This window comes from Schistocerca serialis, chromosome 10, assembly GCF_023864345.2.
Source record: "Schistocerca serialis cubense isolate TAMUIC-IGC-003099 chromosome 10, iqSchSeri2.2, whole genome shotgun sequence".
Classification (NCBI taxonomy): domain Eukaryota; kingdom Metazoa; phylum Arthropoda; class Insecta; order Orthoptera; family Acrididae; genus Schistocerca; species Schistocerca serialis.
Genome location: NC_064647.1, coordinates 57,866,296 through 57,875,614, shown reverse-complemented (window position 1 = coordinate 57,875,614; position 9,319 = coordinate 57,866,296). Strand labels below are relative to the sequence as shown.

The following is a 9,319-nucleotide window of genomic DNA, read 5'->3' as shown; positions in this document are numbered from 1 at the left end:
AACAGACACCAGTTTAAGCTGAGCCAAATTGCAAACGTGCACCAAGTCCCCCTCGTGTTTGATTTCTCATCTTACAGAATTGTTGATGAGAACGCGGCGAGAACTGTAGCTCCGAAGGCAAATGCACATTAAAATTCACATAGTCAGGGACTGCAACTTGCTCCGGTTAGTAAACGTTTGCAACAAAGAATGGATCGATCTAGATCGGTGAGTATTTGGTTTGAAAAAGTTTGAAGCAGGAGAACTCTTACACAATCTTCATTAATGGTGCGAGGTCAGTTTAAGACAAATGTAAAAAATGCGAGGGAAAGCAGGATTTGCTACAGAGCGCAAAGCAAAACTAGACGCCATACACGGAGTTTGACAAGTAAAGTCCAATCACTTCATGTAAACACTAACATCCCCCTCAGAGCAACCTCGAGAGCCGAGTTAAACGAGTGGAGGAAGTCTCCTGGAAACAGTTCGACATTAGATTAACTAGGAAAAGTAACTATAGCATAATTTTGAACCCGCATAAAAAGACCCTGGGTTAATATGAAGGTTGACGTCATTGTGAAGCCGCAGAGAAAGTGTGGTATTTCAAATGCTGTAGACACAACTGATAATGAGGCAATATGTGAAAACGGTAATTCATAGCCAGGCACAAGACAAGTACAAGATAACAGATGGGACATCTGACAGGGATTAGGATTTGTGTGACGTAAATAAGGCTAGCAGTCTGTAATGTAACGTAATTTTTTTTCTTGTAATTTCGGGATACAAAATTATGGCATGTCTTACACACTCGAGTGGCTTACACAAGAGGAAATATACAATTTGAACTCGTACTCAAGAGTTGCGGGATTCAGATCGTCAGCCGACCAGCGTGATTTAAATTTCTGTAATTTCTCGAAATCACTTAAGCCGAATGCTGCGATTGTTAGTCTGAAAAGAACAGATAAGAACTTGCTCTTCACTCTGTCTCTGATGACCACCTCGTCGATATTAGTTTTAACACTGATTTTCCTTCGTTTGCTTTGGCTTGCCGTGCTCTTTGCTTCGGTCCTTTAGATATTCCAACATGTTGGGCTGTCGCTTAGAAATTACAAATTAATTATTAATTAACTAAAAATTACGTTAACTTCTGTGCTGGGTATCGACAGTGTTGCTAGCCCGGTTGAGAACTTAAATTTTCTTATGTGAGGCCCGTATTACTATGTCGAAGTTGTTTGCCAAATCTTTTATAAACTTAGGACCACCCTCTAACTTTTATAAGATGTGATACAAGTACCCCACTACACCGTCGAAGATATTATAGAAACAAATAATGGACACTGAAGATAGCGATTGCACTGCATCTCAAGATGGTCTCTGCTGGCTGATGTCAAGTCTGTTTAGCGGGTGCTTCATATGCCACTGATTTGTGTGCACACGAAACGATGCGCTGTTGTACGATTACATTTTTCGTTAATGGCGGAGATTTGAGCTTATATTTTCGTTAGTCTCCAATTAGTTGGTGGTAAATTATCGTTTTTTGCTGTTGACAACATTTTCCTCTCGTATGGTGATTTCCTTATTATGATTATCATCATCACTATTATTATTATTATTATTGTAATTCTTCAGGCTTTCCCGGCGAGTCTGCAGCTAGTGGTCGTGCGGTAGCATTCTCGCTTCCCGCGCCCGGGTTCCCGGGTTCGCTTCCCGGCTGGGTCAGGGATTTTCTCTGCCTCGTGATGACTGGGTGTTCTGTGATGTCCTTAGGTTAGTTAGGTTTAAGTAGTTCTAAGTTCTAGGGGACTGATAACCATAGATGTTAAGTCCCATAGTGTTCAGAGCCATTTGAACCATTTTTCCCGGCGATCTAATGACATCTGAGTCTGAGGTCGCACCTGATGAAGGTAACGAGTTACACCACCGAAATATCATACAAGTACGACGCTGATATCCGGCAGAACACCCGACAACGCAAGATATTATTATTATTATTATTATTATTATTATATAAGTTTGGGCTTTTAAAGAGCACGTGGGTTCTTTTATTTTATTCTCCACTGCACCATTGATAGTTTGAAAATACCACCTTGATTGCGGATGGTTTTCTTCGTACCGAATTGGTCGATTTTGCAACGCTCTGTCCCTTGTTTTCGCAACAATGGATAGCGGATAGTGTTCTGCTTGCGCAGTGTATGGCGCTTTGCAGATTATTACCGGGGATTTGTCAGATTCTTGAGTATGTTCACGTTCAGTGCTTACGGCAGTCGATATGAGTAGAAAGTTTGTATTTGTGCTATAATTTGCCAGTATCTACTATGAAAGACTTTGAACTCTCGTTTTAATAATGTTTACGTAAATGTGTAGCAGCAGTTGCTTAAAAAAATTTTCCGGTACCGGGAATCGAACCCGAGCCTCCTGGGTGAGAGCCAGGTATCCTAGCCACTTTTTTTTTTTTTTATTCACTAGAAACAGTAACAAAAATGGCTACAATGAAATGACATAAATAGGTGACAGATAATTGCAGTCATGAATTACAGATTCAAAAAATGAGTCTTTAGTAGTAGCACAATTTAGCAGCTTCACTGTCACCTTCAACTGGTGGCAGTTCAGCATAGCACATTTTCTCCTTCTGCAGCCGGTTCCTCATCATCATTTCCCAGGCCCAAATTAATCATTCAGTAAATCCTTGATGTGTGTTTTTTCCAGGGTAAATTACATGGACAGAAGAGAAGTCCCGAACAGCGACATCGCAAAATATTTCACTGCCTTGTTATTTTTGTCAGTTCCAGCCTTCTAAACGCATCTATAGGGAGTTCATGATCTTCCTTTATATCAGACACCAGATGTTTCTCGCCGTATTCTTGTATCTGCTGTACTGCTGATTTATTTTTCATGTGTGACTTGCAGGTGAGGTTAGGGTCGGGAACGTGACCCAATCCATTCCCTCTCTACTAGGAATCCAGTTCCTAACCTATGCCCATTCGGTTGAAGACAATTCGGAGCATGTTGCCATATTTCTTATTGTGATTCTGATATTTGAGTATTTTCTCGAATTCATTTTCCATATACATCTTGTATTCAATATGTTCATCGCTCCCAATATTGTTAAAAACATAACTTGTATATTTGCCCATTAACCAAATCACAGCGTTATTTTTTGCCTGATGGTAGTAACTTTCCTCTGGTCTGAAGAAAATGTTAGTCGGTACATTGTTTGCTGAAGTTCTTGTTATTTGAGCAATTTTCTCCCTGGTCCACCTCCAGTTGATAATCCGATCTCCACAAGTGTAACGATGAGGCACACTATCAACGAGGTTGCATTTGCTGCAGAGGTTTGTGTCACTTAAACCGACGGCAAAGAGGCGCTCATTAGTGCTGATGATGTTGTTGACTACCTTGTACCACGCTGTTCTCACGTCAGACGAAAGAACATCACTACTGATGTTTTTCCAGACCACATTCCATGCTATTCCAGCATATTTAGTTTCTATGTTATTTTTCCTTTCATGTTTCCGCCTTTCAGCTAAAATCGCCTTTGCTGTAACGTTTTTGGAGTTTAAAATCTTTTTGCTGAGATAACTTAGTTCAAGATAATACTCCCTAATGTGTTTCAGCTTGAAACTTATTTTTTGTATATTTATCGGCGGCTCCACACTTTCTGGCCTGACAATATCGTATAGTTTTGCTGTAATGCACCCTGGATCATTACACATTATGCTCCATGTTCGTTTGACATACAATGCCATCGCTTTAGACTTGATGTCGGTTAGACCCATTCCTCCATTGCTTGGATCCAAAACTGCTGTCTTCACCGGCACTCGAAACAATTCCCCTTTCCACAAGAACTTTGCTAAAGTGGACATGATCGTCTTCGCCACCATTGATGGAAAGGGGAGAACCTGTGCTATGTAGTAGGCCTTGGATAAAATATACGTGTTGATAAACAGTATTCTCTGGAACTGGTCTATGCTACGTTGACAGTTTTCAACCAAAGCTCCCTTGATTTTTCTTGCCACCTCCCGCCAATTTATTGCTATCATTTTTATAAGGGACGTTGTCAATGCCATTCCAAGAGCTTTGTGTTCATTAACATGGTTCGCCCACTCAATGCGTAAGTTAGCAAGCCGCTTTATATTTAGAAATTTACTTTTATTTTCATTTACCCTCGCACCTGATGCGGAACAATATTTTGCAAGTATCATCTCTAGTTGAGTCACATCTGTTTGGTCTCTGATGATTACGCCTACATCGTCCGCGTAAGCACCTACCACGGTCTTTGTTCCTTGAATGGTAATGCCTGTCAGCCTGTGCTGTAGCTGTCTCAAGAAAGGTTCCAGCGATATAACGAACAGGAGCATGGATAAGGGGCTTCCTTGGGTAACACCCCTTTTTATTTCAATTTTTTTTGTCAGTTGACAGTTAACGGAGATTTGTGCAGTAACACCCATTGCCATGTTCTTGATGATGTCGATGGTTTTTGGCAGGAAGTCCATTCGGCGCATTATCTCTATCAGGTATTTGTGATTAATTTGATCAAATGCCTTATGGAAGTCTATGAAAAGCAGTCCACATTTTATGTTACTTGCCTGCGCTAGCGCAATGACATCGCGATACAAAGCCGCAGTTTGTAAAATCGTTCTTCTAAAAGCACAAGTCTGCTGTTGGCCTATGATGTCAGCAGTGCATGGTGTAAAGCGCTTGTTAATTACTCGAGCTATAATTTTATAATCTGAATTTAAAAGCGAAATCGGCCGTAGGTTGTTTATTTTTTTGCAGCCTCTGTTCTTCGGGATCAACACGATTTTGCATTGTTTGAACTCTGCAGGCACTGGCTTTCCTTGTAAGACTTCATTGACAATTTCGGTGAACTTTTCTCCTATCAGGGTCCAAAATCGTTTATAGAATTCAATGGGCAGTCCATCAGGTCCTGGAGATTTTTTAGCAGGGGAGCTGCACACGATTTCTAATACATCTTCCTTGGTGATGTCCGAAGAAATGTTCTCATCACCATCTCGCGATATTCGTGGAAGATATGTCCCAAAGAGGTCATCGTATTCTTCTTCGTTTGTTTCCCCTGGCGCATACATACGTTCATAGTACGCTGAGATCTCTTTAATTATTTCCTTCTGGGTGGTGATTATGGTACCATCATCTATTTGAAGTTCATCCATGAAACTTCTTCTTCTATTTTTGGCGTGTCTGACAAGGTGGTACAATGCAGCAGTCTCATCTTCAGTGACTGACTTTGCTTTGGATTTTATTTTAAGTCCCTCCAGTTCCTTACGTTTCAGACTTATTAACTTTGCTTTTATTTTCTTGATGTCTTTTAATCTTGTAGGAATTGCATCTGTCTGATCGTAGAGGTCCCTGAGCACGCTGTAGTAGAATTCTACAGTCTGTTTCCTTTCTCTGGCCATATCTATACTAAAAGATATTAAAACTTTCCTTAGCTTCGGTTTCGCTCGTTGGGTCCACCATTCTATCACACTTGGAAAGTTGTTCAGTGAACGGAGACACATTTCCCAAGCTCTGGTTAGGGCATCTTCTAAGTCTTCTTCTGATAATAACGATATATTTAGATTCCACTGGCTTCTTACTCTTCGGGTAGGTTGTGGTGTTAAATCTACGCAGGTCAGCAACGCACTGTGATCGGAAAAACTAACGGGAACAGTTTCTGTTTTCAGTACTTTATCTGCTAAATTTTCCGATACGTAAATTCTGTCAATTCTACTACAGGAATTCGCAACAAAATGAGTGAAGTTCACCATTGTTGGGTATTTTATTTCCCACGCATCTTTTAATTTTAAATCAACAACAAGACGTCTCAAGTCAGGTGAGTAATTGAAGTTGGGGGTTTGATCCTTTCGACTCAATACACAATTAAAATCTCCCCCTATTATAAGTTGGAGGGGGTTTTTCCTCAGTAAATAAATTACGCTTTCATTAAAGAATGTGGCTCTTGCAGCTCTATTACTGCTGCCAGAAGGAGCATATAAATTGACTATAGTAACTCCTGCTACATTTATTCCAATACCTCGCCCTGATTCTAATTTATCAACGTCATGTACGGGGATGCCTTCTCTAACTAAAATGGCCGTGCCAACATTCGTTTCAGTGGAAATATTGTAAAAATCAACGTAATTGGAAAAATTTAATTGTGGGAATACCACTTCCTGTAGGAGAGCAATATCCGTCGCTGACTCATACAGAAACTGTTTCAGAGCAGCTATTTTAACATCCGACTGTATTCTATTACTGTTTAACGTGGTAATCGTATATGACTGTAACATAGGGGGTGACCTTTTTCCCGCTAGTCTATCATTTCATGCCACTCCATACCGGATACTTCCTGAGAATCTGACTGGAGACCACCGTCACGGTTTGCATTAGAACCTTTCTTTTTACTTTTCTTGCGGTTTGCATTGACACTAGCCTTCACCGAATGTCTGCTCCGCCCACCCCCTGAACAGTTTTCCACCGAGACCGGTGTCGGTGGATCTGAGTGGCAGTCGTGTGCCACCATCTCGTCTGCCAAAGGCGGCGCAGAAGCAGTTTGCAAACACTCTTCCAATGCCCCATCACTTCTATGAACACTTTCGTTTACTGTTTGTGTGTTATTGTTGTAAAACTCCACTTCTTCGTCTTGGGATTTGGACTGTGACGTCGCCTGTTGTTGACAATCACTCGCTACCTCGTCATGTTTGCTTTCAGTTGCATCTGCGAGTGAATCTGTCTGCATTGATTGACGTACGGGTACTGCAGCGCGGGGTTGTGGTGTCACCAAGAGCAGCGCATTGCCATCTACTGGCGCGTCCAGCGCTACAGAATGGGACTCTGATGTCACTTCGACCTGTTCAGGTGATGGTAGCATATTCGATCTGTCTACTGATGTACTTGACTCAGAGTTCGAATCTATGCTGACAATATTGTCTGAAACAGTTTCCAGTACTGTTTTCTGATTGTCACCTACAGCTTTCAGCGATAGGTTGATATCTTCTTCATCTGTGCTACTGCCGTCACAAGTTCGACGTCTTTTGTTAGTGGCTATACTACTTTTTCCAGCCGGATTGTCTACAGTGTCTTTCCTGAGTAAAGGTGGAAATGCTTCAAGAGTATTTTGTGGCCTGTCGTCTACATTCCCCGAAATGCTGGAAACTTCACCACCCGTCATCTGATTTTCAGTCACAAGATCAGCCAGTGTTAACCTTTTACGCTGTTGTAAATTATTCTGCAATACAAACACCTTTTTTGGACAGTTCTGCCGGAGATGCCCACTTTCATTACATATATGACAAGTCAAAGTCTGTCCATTGTATATAACGTGCGCTTTGTAGCCACAAACCAAAATATGAGATGGAATGTTTTGTTTGACATGCATATCGACAGAACGAACGCCACTAAAGCATTGCAATCTATGCTGGCTTGACCATCGTTCATTACGAATTTGTCTGACGTCACCGTATTTAGATAATGCGTCTTTTAAGTAGCAGTTTTCTACCTCAGGAGGCAAATTAAATACTCTGACTTGTTTATAATCAACATCAGCATTTGAAATAGTAACTGTACTCACCGAATTATCGCGATGGCGGAATTCAGCTTTTCCTTCAAATTTCTGCAAAATCCGTTCCAACACCAACGGGGAAAGCAGCTTCACAAAAAAGCAGTATTGCTCCAAGTCATAATAAGCAGTGTGCGTCTGATCCGAAGTAATGCCAATAACGTCAACGATCCAGTCATGAATTTCTAGTGAACTTGGCTGAACATTACGGGTTGCTTTGTCAAATCCAAATCTTAGGGTAAGCTTTCTGGGAAACATTGTTGCCATGTCAGCAGTTAACAGTTCGCGAATACAAGGAAACTAAAATGCTGCATCACCACAATCACAATTTTACACAACACTGTTACGCAGAGTCATGAAATCCAAACAGAAGCGCCACAGCGCGTCCGCTCAGGACGGCCGGAAAAGCCGATATTCTGGTTCCAGATAAACGAAACTTCTGTGTAATTGCTTGTCAGAAGGCTATGAACGATAATGGACACCGCTCAATGTGTAACTGTCTGTAATACAACTATATTTTTAAATTATTTCACAATGCGAACCAAACTGCGATCTCTGTTTACGTTGCTAAGCAGAGATAATGCTATGAAAGACTTTGAACTCTCGTTTTAATAATTTTTACGTAAATGTGTAGCAGCAGTTGCTTAAAAAAATTTTCCGGTACCGGGAATCGAACCCGAGCCTCCTGGGTGAGAGCCAGGTATCCTAGCCACTAGACCATACCGGAGCTTGCAGTTAAAACTTCTTTTAAGTTAGAAGGTGCAGTAGCGACGTCCTTTATTCCGTTTATATCTTAAGTTAGAATATCGTTCGGCAGAACTCGTGTCGTATGAATGGAGTAGACTTTCGGAAACATGACGTGCGTCTGTACCGTGAACTGGCTTCCTGCGACAGAGACGTGGATCCAAGGCGGCTGGGTGGAGGGATCATGGCCACTTTGACTCGCGAAGAACACTTTACTAAAATACGTATTGGAAAGTGTTACACCATGAAGCAAAAGCCCGATATTTATCAAAATTAGTAGATACTCATCACATAACGAGTATTAAATGATTCACACTTTTATGCCTTTTGGAAAAAAAAAGCATATTGTGTTTGGTCAAGCCAGAATCCTTTTCCGAACGTATTTATTCCTTAAACAAAGAAACGACCAATCATGTCCCAACTGCTTTTCTAGTCTCAGATGCGGACATACCATGCGAGTCCGTTCTGGAGTTGTGATGCTTCAACGCCCGCTACAAGTTTCCCGTTTCTAATAGCTTGCGTATACAGGGTGATACAGTTCAGCTGTTTTTCCTCTAATACTTCCGAAACTGTTTAAGGCATGCTTACTCAGTTTTCACTCAGATAAGTTGTGAAAAAGTCCTCAATAAACGATGTAAAATTTCGTTTCGTAGGTTGTTTGTTATGGTGATATCGGTATCACCTTCGTTTTTTCGAATGTAACGATAGTAATTTTTGCTGCTTGTATCGTAGTCCTAAAAGAGACGAATTTAACGGCGTTGCACTCTTCAAAATACGATTAATAGTTCCCGTGAGCCGTTGAGTTTGGAAAATAAATGTCTCACAAACCGAGATACACTAGATAAGGTGCTTCTTTGCGCATAATACGGAAGGAATGCGAAGAGAATAGCTCAGTTGTATTCACGAAGATATTCTGACAGACGGTGTCCACCAAGAATGATGATTCAGAGATTGTGCAAAAAATGTTAATGGGAGGACACTTGTATACTGCGCAGAGGGAAGGAGCAAACCCCCAAGCGGAGCGAACGAAACAGCTGTTTC

The 9,319-nt window shown here is 41.2% G+C and overlaps 1 non-coding gene across 1 annotated transcript; it reads right to left on the bottom strand.

Annotated features, from left to right (window-relative positions):
* Positions 1–8,189: 8,189 nt before the first annotated feature.
* Trnae-cuc (transfer RNA glutamic acid (anticodon CUC)) lies at positions 8,190–8,261 on the bottom strand. Its single transcript has one exon. It is a non-coding gene; the product is annotated as a tRNA-Glu (tRNA).
* Between the last annotated feature and the right edge of the window lie 1,058 nt (positions 8,262–9,319).